The sequence below is a fragment of the Mercenaria mercenaria genome, chromosome 13, assembly GCF_021730395.1.
Source record: "Mercenaria mercenaria strain notata chromosome 13, MADL_Memer_1, whole genome shotgun sequence".
NCBI classification, from domain to species: domain Eukaryota; kingdom Metazoa; phylum Mollusca; class Bivalvia; order Venerida; family Veneridae; genus Mercenaria; species Mercenaria mercenaria.
This window is the reverse complement of record NC_069373.1, coordinates 43,003,092-43,013,237: the sequence shown is the minus strand read 5'-3', so window position 1 is coordinate 43,013,237 and position 10,146 is coordinate 43,003,092.

Genomic DNA, 10,146 nt, shown 5'->3' with positions numbered 1-10,146 from the left:
CCTAGAACCTTAAAACTGTATAGGGTGGCAGGGCTTATGGAGTAGACAACCCCTATTGTTTTTAGGGTCACTCCATCAAAGGTCAAGGTTACAGGGGCCTGAACATGGAAAACCATTTCCGATCAATAACTTGAGAACCGCTTGACCCAGAATGTTGAAACTTCATAGGATGATTGGTCATGCAGAGTAGATGACCCCTATTGATTTTGGGGCCACTCTAGTAAAGGTCAAGGTCACAGGGGCCTGAACATGGAAAACCATTTCCGATCAATAACTTGAGAACCGCTTGACCCAGAATGTTGAAACTTCATAGGATGATTGTTCATGCAGAGTAGATGACCCCTATTGATTTTGGGGCCACTCTATTATAGGTCAAGGTCACAGAGGCCTAAACATGAAAATCCATTTCCGATCAATAACTTGAGAACCACTTGACCCAGAATGTTGAAACTTCGTAGGATAATTGGTCATACAGAGTAGATGACCCCTAATGATTTTGGGGCCACTCTATTAAAGGTCAAGGTCACAGGGGCTTGAGCATCGAAAACTATTTTCGATCAATAACTTGAGAATCACTTGACCCAGAATGTTGAAACTTCGTAGGGTAATTGGTCATACAGAGTAGATGACCCCTATTGATTTTTGGATCACTCTATTAAAGGTCAAGGTCACAGGGGCTTGAGCATGGAAAACCATTTTCGATCAATAACTTGAGAATCACTTGACCCAGAACGTTGAAACTTCATAGGTTGATAGGACTTACAGAGTAGATGACCCCTATTGTTTTTGGGGTCACTCTATTAAAGGTCAAGGCCACAGTGGACAGAACATGGAAATCCATTTCCAGTCAATAGCTTGAGAACCATTTGACCTAGAGCCTTCAAATTTCATAGGGTGGTAGGACTTTCCAGATTTTATTTACTTCACAACAGCAGGTGTTAAGTGCTGTGTGGCGGCCGTAATAAGTCGCCCCGACTTCATCTTAGTGTTGTTATATTTTCTGGTCCTTCGGGATCATTGATTTCAACTCATTAAGATTTGAAGATTGAATACTGCTTAAGCCGGTGCTAGGGGACGTGGGCAGTGTTGCATTTTCCGTTACTGCTCATGAACAGACACAATAAAACTGAGTCTGCAATTTTCACTGTTTGCCTTGTTCTCGGTGCTTCCAAGGGATCTACTTTCCAGATTTTATTTACTTCACAACAGTGGGTGTTAAGTGCTGTGTGGCGGCCATAAAAAGTTGCCCCGACTTCATCTCAGTGTTGTTATATTTTCTGGTCCCTCGGGATCATTGATTCGAAATCATTAAGATTTGAAGATTGAATACTGCTTAAGCCGGTGCTAGGGGGCGTGGGCAGTGTTGCATTTTCCATTAATGCTCATGAACAGACACGAGAAAACCGAGTCTGCAATTTTCACTGTTTGCCTTGTTCTCGGTGCTTCTGAGGGATCTACTTTCCAGATTTTATTTACAGAGTAGATGACCCCTATTGTTTTTGCAATCACTCCACCAAAGGTCAAGGTCACAGGGGGCTGAACATAGAAAACTCTTTTCAATCAATAACTTGAATATCTTGTAGAGTAGGTGACCCCTACTGATTTTGGGGTCACTCGATCAAAAAGCAAGGTCACAGGGGCCTGAACATGGAAAACTGTTTCCAATTCATAACTTGAGAACCACTTGGCCCAGAATGTTGAAACTTAGTGGGATGATTGGACATGCCAAGTAGATGATCCATCCCTATTGCAGCCAACCATCAGTGTCTCTTTGACTTTTGCTCCTGTCGCCTGTTGACTTGTTGCCTACACGACTATGCATTGGGGGAGACATGTGCTTTTCTACAAAAGCATCTTTTAGTTTACTATCAAAGTCTAATAACATAACTCTGATTTGAATTTTAACAGAGTTATGCTCCTTTTTTAACTAAGAATTTTTTGGTTAAAGTTTTCTAAAGTTTTTACTGGCAAAGTTCTAATTCAGAGTTAAGCACTGAGAAAAGTCGAGCATGCTGTCTTATGGACAGCTCTTGTTAAAGATTGAAATGGTATGCAAAACATGAATCTAAAGAATATGTAAATATTTGAATTTTGAAAATATTTGGCAACTGGTCCTTTCAAGACAGCCGAATATTAAAAGTTTGAATAAACCGCCCTGGCAGCCTAGCGCTAACATGCCTGTTTCGACTGCTGAAGAGAGTGGGCTAATTTCTTGGCCGCATCCTACCAAAGATGTAAAAAATAGAACCAGTAGCTCCTATGCTTGCAGCTCCGCATTAAAATGGAAACTGGCTTTTATTATCTTCTACACACATGGGTTGATGGATATAATCTGGGATGAGGAGATAAGAGTGAAGAATATTAGTTGTTCCACAGTAGACCTAAAACAAAGAGTGAAATTAATAAACAAGGTTAAGAGAAAATGGTGTTCATAATTTTATTATGTTTACATTATCCTAGACACAGTAAATAACACGGAGAAGATTTTTTTTTTTCAAAATATCCTCTATGTAAATAAATTCATATTTACAATATTTACAGTTTTTAAACTGAAATTTAGAGGCTAATACCACACATTTACACTGATCTTAGGTAGTGGGTTGGTAATAACACAAGACAATTTCTGTGTGAGTATAGGTAGTTGGTTGGTAATGACACAAGGCAATTTCTGTGTGAGTATAGGTAGTGGGTTGGCAATGACATAAGGCAATTTCTGTATGAGTATAGGTAGTGGGTTGGTAATGACACAAGGCAATTTCTGTGCGAGTATAGGTAGTGGGTTGGCAATGACACAAGGCAATTTCTGTGTGAGTATAGGTAGTGGGCTGGCAATGACACAAGGCAATTTCTGTGTGAGTATAGGTAGTGGGCTGGTAATGACAAGGCAATTTCTGTGTGAGTATAGGTAGTGGGCTGGCAATGACACAAGGCAATTTCTGTGTGAGTATAGGTAGTGGGCTGGCAATGACACAAGGCAATTTCTGTGTGAGTATAGGTAGTGGGCTGGCAATGACACAAGGTAATTTCTGTGTGAGTATAGGTAGTGGGCTGGCAATGACACAAGGTAATTTCTGTGTGAGTATATGTAGTGGGCTGGTAATGACAAGGCAATTTCTGTGTGAGTATAGGTAGTGGGCTGGCAATGACAAAAGGCAATTTCTGTGTGAGTATAGGTAGTGGGCTGGCAATGACACAAGGCAATTTCTGTGTGAGTATAGGTAGTGGGCTGGCAATGATATAAGGTAATTTCTGTGGGCTGGCAATGACACAAGGTAATTTCTGTGTGAGTATAGGTAGTGGGCTGGTAATGACACAAGGCAATTTCTGTGTGAGTATAGGTAGTGGGTTGGCAATGACACAAGGCAATTTCTGTGTGAGTATAGGTAGTGGGCTGGCAATGACACAAGGTAATTTTTGTGTGAGTATATATTCTCACTAGAAAATTTGGACTACAGTCGTGAATGTAACTCAAAGCACTTGTTGCTTTCCTTAAAAAAAACCGGAGAATACCAATATCACTTACGGAGGTTACATATTGCCAACTGTTATTACCTCTATCTGAAGTATCTATAAGTAATATGAGTAATAAACTATTGCCCAAATCCTTTCAAAACTTAAAAGGTTTCCTATTTTTGAATTTTTTTTTGGCTGGTAGTACATTAATGTTTTGAACAGTAATGTACAGGGAACACTTAACCTAACAGTGTTTCTGTATTCTGTACCAGTACTGACTTGTTCTCCGCAAGTAAATGACAACTTCTCCACATGAATCAGAGGTGGAGGACAAAGTAATTCAGACACATTGTGTCAAATCATCACCAAAAATATACATCTCCTATAGGGATAGAATTGGCGACCTCACAGTTCATTGTTTTGTGCTCTACCTACTAAGTTAACCAAGCAGGTTCTTGATCAGGTGTGATCAGCTTCTGTCTAGAAATATATCTCACAACTCATTAACAACACACTCACATGTGAAAACCTACCCAGATCTTTTTTCAGCCACCACAACCCCACTTGATTTTCCCTGCCCTGATAATAAGGTGTCTAAAGATTGACCTGGCCCACTCTTAAAGGTATATTAGACGCAAATTCATCTTTGTAAATATTAACAATTACTACATGTAGTTACTGTTAACAAAAATAAACGAGTTTATGTGTTTTAACAATAAGTTTTAAACAGTTCACACCTAATACATGTATAGCTAAGCACAGTAAAATGTGTACTGCCACTAAAACAACTAGAGGTATTTTAACAATCAACTGTTACTGTATGACAGTTATGAATGTAGCTGTACATTACACAATTAAGTTATAAAATTAAAGTTAAATACATTTAATGATGATTTTATACATTTGACTTAGTAAATATCTAAAGATAAAATATTTTTGTGGAAGACAGGCATTGGATATCTTTAATATATCAAGTTTGTTGGTGTAATGCCAGTGTATGAGCTACTGACAAAAATTAAAAATCAACCCAACATGATCAGAATTAACAAGCCATCAATTAATTTTTAACAACTGAAAATTCAAAACGTTCTGATGAAAATCTATTATGGGTCATATCAATGTTGAAGACAAGACCTTTGGCTGTTCAAAAACAAGTAAATTAAGTTTTGGCAGGCAGCCTAACCTTTTTAAAATGATCTATTGATCATGTACATACAATATTAAGCTATATTAACAATATGTTTTAAATGCAAAATGGCTGAGTATTAACTGGCATGTCTAGAAATTATTTGAAAACTACAATGACTGTTGATTACTGTTAAATATAATAGCTGTTCAAGGTATTCTAGACTCGAATTCCATATTTGAAAAGATAAATACTACATACAGTCTATGTAACAAAAAATAACAAGTTTTTATGTATTAACAGTACTGTGCATTAGGTAAAAATAGTACAAGCTGTACATGTATAGCTGAATACAATATAAAAGTGTACTACAACTATAAAACTGGAAGTTTTTTAAACAGTTGACCGTTACTGCATGACATTTAATTATGAATGTAACTCTACATACACAGTTAGATTTTATATATAGCAAAGTTGAATATGTGTTATGACTACTTTCTACTTTTGAGGTAAATATCTAAGTATAGAATATTTTAGTGAAAGATAGCCATTGGATATCTTTAAATATATAATAAAAATATGTATTACAAAAGTCATCTATATCTTAATACAATTTCATTCTTATATCAGTGACAGAATGGAAAACAAGAGCTCGTAGAACAAGAAATGCCCCCCTAATGATGCATTCAGTAATTGCACAAAGAACAGAAATTATATGGTCACTGTACACAAAAAATTTACTGTTCTTGGTCAAAGTGACCTTGACCTCAAAATCTATAGGGGTCATCTGCAGGTCATGACCAACCTCTCTTTCTTGAGTTATTATCCGGAAACCATTAAACTGTTCCGGGTCACTGTGACCTTGACCTTTGACCTACTGACCTCAAAATCAATAGGGGTCATCTGCTGGTCATGACCAACCACTCTATCAACTTTCATGATCCTAGGCCCAAGCGTTCTTGAGTTTTCATCTGGAAACCGTTTAACTGTTCTGGGTCACTGTGACCTTGACCTTTGACCTACTGATCTCAAAATCATTAGAGGTCATCTGCTGGTTATGACCAACCACCCTATCAATTTTCATGATCTTAAGCCCAAGCGTTCTTGAGTTATCATCCAGAAACGGATTGGTCTACATACCGACCAACCGACATCTGCAAAACAAAATACCCCTCCTTCTTCAAAGGTGGGCATAAAAATATAATGCTTTATCATATTAAAAAGAAGTACAACAAGTCATTCTGATGAAAATATACATACAAAAAACAAGAAAAAAATACTTGGTCTTTTTAGGTAGTTATCTGAATGTCTAACAATGCATTCACAGATAATTCATTGCAAAGAGTGAAAAATGGCCCAAAATCTAATTGACTTCCTTATGTGAGCTGGAGGTCTGGGGATGCACGTGACATGTCTTGTTATCGTTAATGTTTGTGTCTATTTATTTGAATTCAATGCATGGCAAAAAAGAAAAAAGTTACCAAAAATACTTAAGTGTGACATTGACCTTTGAAATGGAAATCTGAGTTTCACACATGACATGCTATCTCATGGGAAAATATTTTGCCAAATAGTATCCTTGATGGATTAGTTATGGAACAGACACAAAACAAACCTTATTAACATTTGACCTCCAACTCTGACCTTGACCTTTAACATACAGGCCGGGGTCTGGAGTACACATGCATCTTGATATGTTTAACATTTGTGCCAAATTATATGACAAATCAGCCAGTGTGTATAAAAGCTAGTACAGAGGAAACAATAATGTAGATAGACTTTTATGGAAGATAGTACCCCTGAACCAGCCGGATACAAATGAAGCTTGTTTTACCATGAGAATTTTTTTATACACTGCACATTTAAAAGGCTGCCTACATTGTCAATTTTTATCAGGATATGAACTAAGGTTGTAGGAAAGTGTACAATGATTTAGACATATTTTAAATGAACTAAAACTATTCATAATTGTAGAAATATGTATGATATGTACTCGTGCAGATATATAAATACAAGAAATGTACACTATGGAAACAAATCTATATTATGATATACAAGTGATTATTACAAATGATATATTATATTACTCACAGCATGACATTTAAAACATCTAAAAGCAAAATTGAAATGTCTGAAGTTACAGCTGCTGAAACACTCAATTTTTTGTTTAACTAAACGTCAAAATCCTGTATGCTACCAAGAACCGGAGGCCGGCACAATAACCGAGACCGCGGTGGATGTGTTACGTTATTTGCATGTCATTTAACTCAGTGTTGTTAGATAACGTTGAAATATAATTTGTATGATTATGATTAAATGACTTCATTACTGTGTTAACGTGTATAATAAGAAACTCATTAAATGGCAGTGAAATGCCTTACTGTAATACACTGTTATTAGTACTCTTAAGCTTGGACTGACACTCGGACTATATGCGCAGTAGTGAAATTATGGGTTTGGTCTCCAAGCAGGCCCATCAGGGCCCTTTAACAATTGTAAAAGACTAGAGTGTGGATATACTGTGCCTATATAGTCACTAAGTATGACCTAAAAGTTATGGCACTAGAGTGTAAAAGAGTATGAATTTATGAAAGGATGGGCATGCATTTCTAATTCTTAGTATAATATAGCAGTCATACAGATGTTGGCGGCATACATAATATAATTATCATAATCATATTTTCTAGGTCAAATAATACCATGCCATTTACAAATATTGAACATGTAAAGTAGTATTTACATTCAGTAACACTAATTTCAGCATTGTGACAAAATAAAATGTATATAATTTTGAATTATTGTTTTCACACACACATTTTCTCCTAGAACGTTTGGGAATTTCATTAATAAAACTATTTTTTAAATAGGAAACAAGCATAAATAGCCTTTGTTTTTAATCACATTTTGCACTTTCTTGATAAAAAAGTCAAACTCCTACACAGTGATTTCCCTTGCCGATGAGAGTGTAGCGGAAAGGGAGATCACTGTGTAGGAGTTTGGTAAAATGTTTCTAATGCTCACTATCGTTCTGCTTTATAAGGAGACTTGGAAAACGATTGACATCAGGACTACAGTTTCTAGCTTAGAATGTACGTATTTAAGACTTTACTTAACTTGCTAAAGCAAACAAGAGGACCATGATGGTCCTGAATCGCTCACCTCTTCCCACATGACCCAGTTTTGAGTATGATGTCGTTTTTTTCTATTATTTGACATAGTGACCTAGTTTTTGAGCTCATGTGACCCAGTTTTGAACTTGACCTAGATATTATCAAGATAAAAATTCTGACCAATTTTCATGAAGATCCATTGAAAAATATGGTCTCTAGAGAGGTCACAAGGTTTTTCTATTATTTGACCTATTGACCTAGTTTTTGAAGGTACATGACCCTGTTTTGAACTTTACCTAGTTATCATCAAGGTGAACATTCTCACTAATTTTCATGAAAAATATGGCCTCTAGAGAGGTCACAAGGTTTTTCTATTTTTATACCTACTGGCCTAGTTTTTGACCGCAGGTGACCCAGTTTCGAAACTGACCTAGATATCACCAAGGTGAACATTCAGATCAATTTTCATGAAGATCCATTGAAAAATATGGCCTCTAGAGAGGTCAAAAGATTTTTCTAATTTTAAACCTACTGACCTAGTTTTTGACTGCAGTTGACCCAGTTTCAAACTTGACCTAGATATCATCAAGATGAACATTCAGACCAACTTTCATAAAGATCCCATGAAAAGTATGGCCTCTAGAGAGGTCACAAGATTTTTTTTATTATTTGACCTACTGACCTAGTTTTTTAGGCACGTGACCCAGTTTCAAACTTGACCTAGATATCATCAAGATGAACATTTTTACCAATTTTCATGAAGATCCATTCAAGGGTATGGCCTCTAGAGAGGTCACAAGGTTTTTCTATTTCAAGACCTACTGACCTAGTTTTTGATCGCAGTTGACCCAGTTTCAAACTTGACCTATATATCATCAAGATAAACATTCAGACCAACTTTCATACAGATCCCATGAAAAATATGGCCTCTAGAGAGGTCACAACGTTTTATCATTATTTGACCTACTGACCTACTTTTTGATGGCACGTGACCCACTTTCGAACTTGACCTAGATATCATCAAGATGAACATTCTGAGCAATTTTTATGGAGATCCATTCACAAGTATGGCCTCTAGAGAGGTCACAAGGTTTTTCTATTTTTAGACCTACTGACCTAGTTTTTGACCGCACATGACCCTGTTTCGAACTTGACCTAGATATAATCAAGATGAACATTCAGACCAACTTTCATACAGATCCCATGAAAAAATATGGCATTTAGAGAGGTCACAAGGTTTTTCTATTATTTGACCTACTGACCTAGTTTTTGACGGCACGTGACTCACTTTCGAACTTGACTAGATATCATCAAGATGAACATTCAGACAAACTTTCATACAGATCCCATGAAAAATATGGCCTCTAGAGAGGTCACAAGGTTTTTCTATTATTTGACCTACTGACCTAGTTTTTGAGGCACGTGACCCACTTTCGAACTTGACCTAGATATCATCAAGGTGAACATTCTGACCAATTTTCATGAAGATCTCATGAAAAATATGGCCTCTAGAGAGGTCACAAGGTTTTTCTATTTTTAGACCTACTGACCTAGTTTTTGACCGCAAGTGACCCAGTTTCAAACTTGACTTAGATATCATCAAGATGAACATTCAGACCAACTTTCATACAGATCCCATGAAAAATATGGCCTTTAGAGAGGTCACAAGGTTTTTCTATTATTTGACCAGCTGACCTAGTTTTTGAGGCACTTGACCCAGTTTCGAACTTGACCTAGATATCATCAAGATGAACATCCTGACCAACTTTCATAAAGATCCCACGAAAAATGTGACCTCTAGAGTGGTCACAAGCAAAAGTTTACGGACGCACGCACGGACGGACGGACGACGGACGCTGCGTGATCATAAAAGCTCACCTTGTCACTATGTGACAGGTGAGCTAAAAACTAACAAGTCTTAGTGGTTTCTAAATAAGTTCAACCAAACGACAAACAATTAAATACATGCATTCTTTAAAAGCACTGGTTGCTAGGGTTAATGTTTTACATTCTAACACGACCAGCAAATAACCTACATACATGTAGAGCAAAATCTATCTCGGGTTATTCGCGATCTGCAATAAACCACTCGCGTGCAATGACGTCATCCGATCCAGATGCGTAGCGCGGTCGTAAAAAGTAGTTACCTTTTCTTCTAACACTGTTGATGCTAGTATGTCGGTTAGAATCGAAACTCGGGTTATTCTACGATAAACCACGTTTTGGAACTTATTATTTCTTAATTACACAGGGTATTGTTTGACTAATATTCCGATTAAGATGTATATATTTGCTAATAGAAGTCTTTTGATCCACAGACAGCTCGACAATCTAGCATTTAAGCATATATTTGTTTAACAAAGATGCTGTTCAAAACTCTATATATTTCTCTAACAAGCATGTTGTATGGGGCGCCGTTTTACTATTTTCTAGGATATTTTTGATATCAAGAAATGA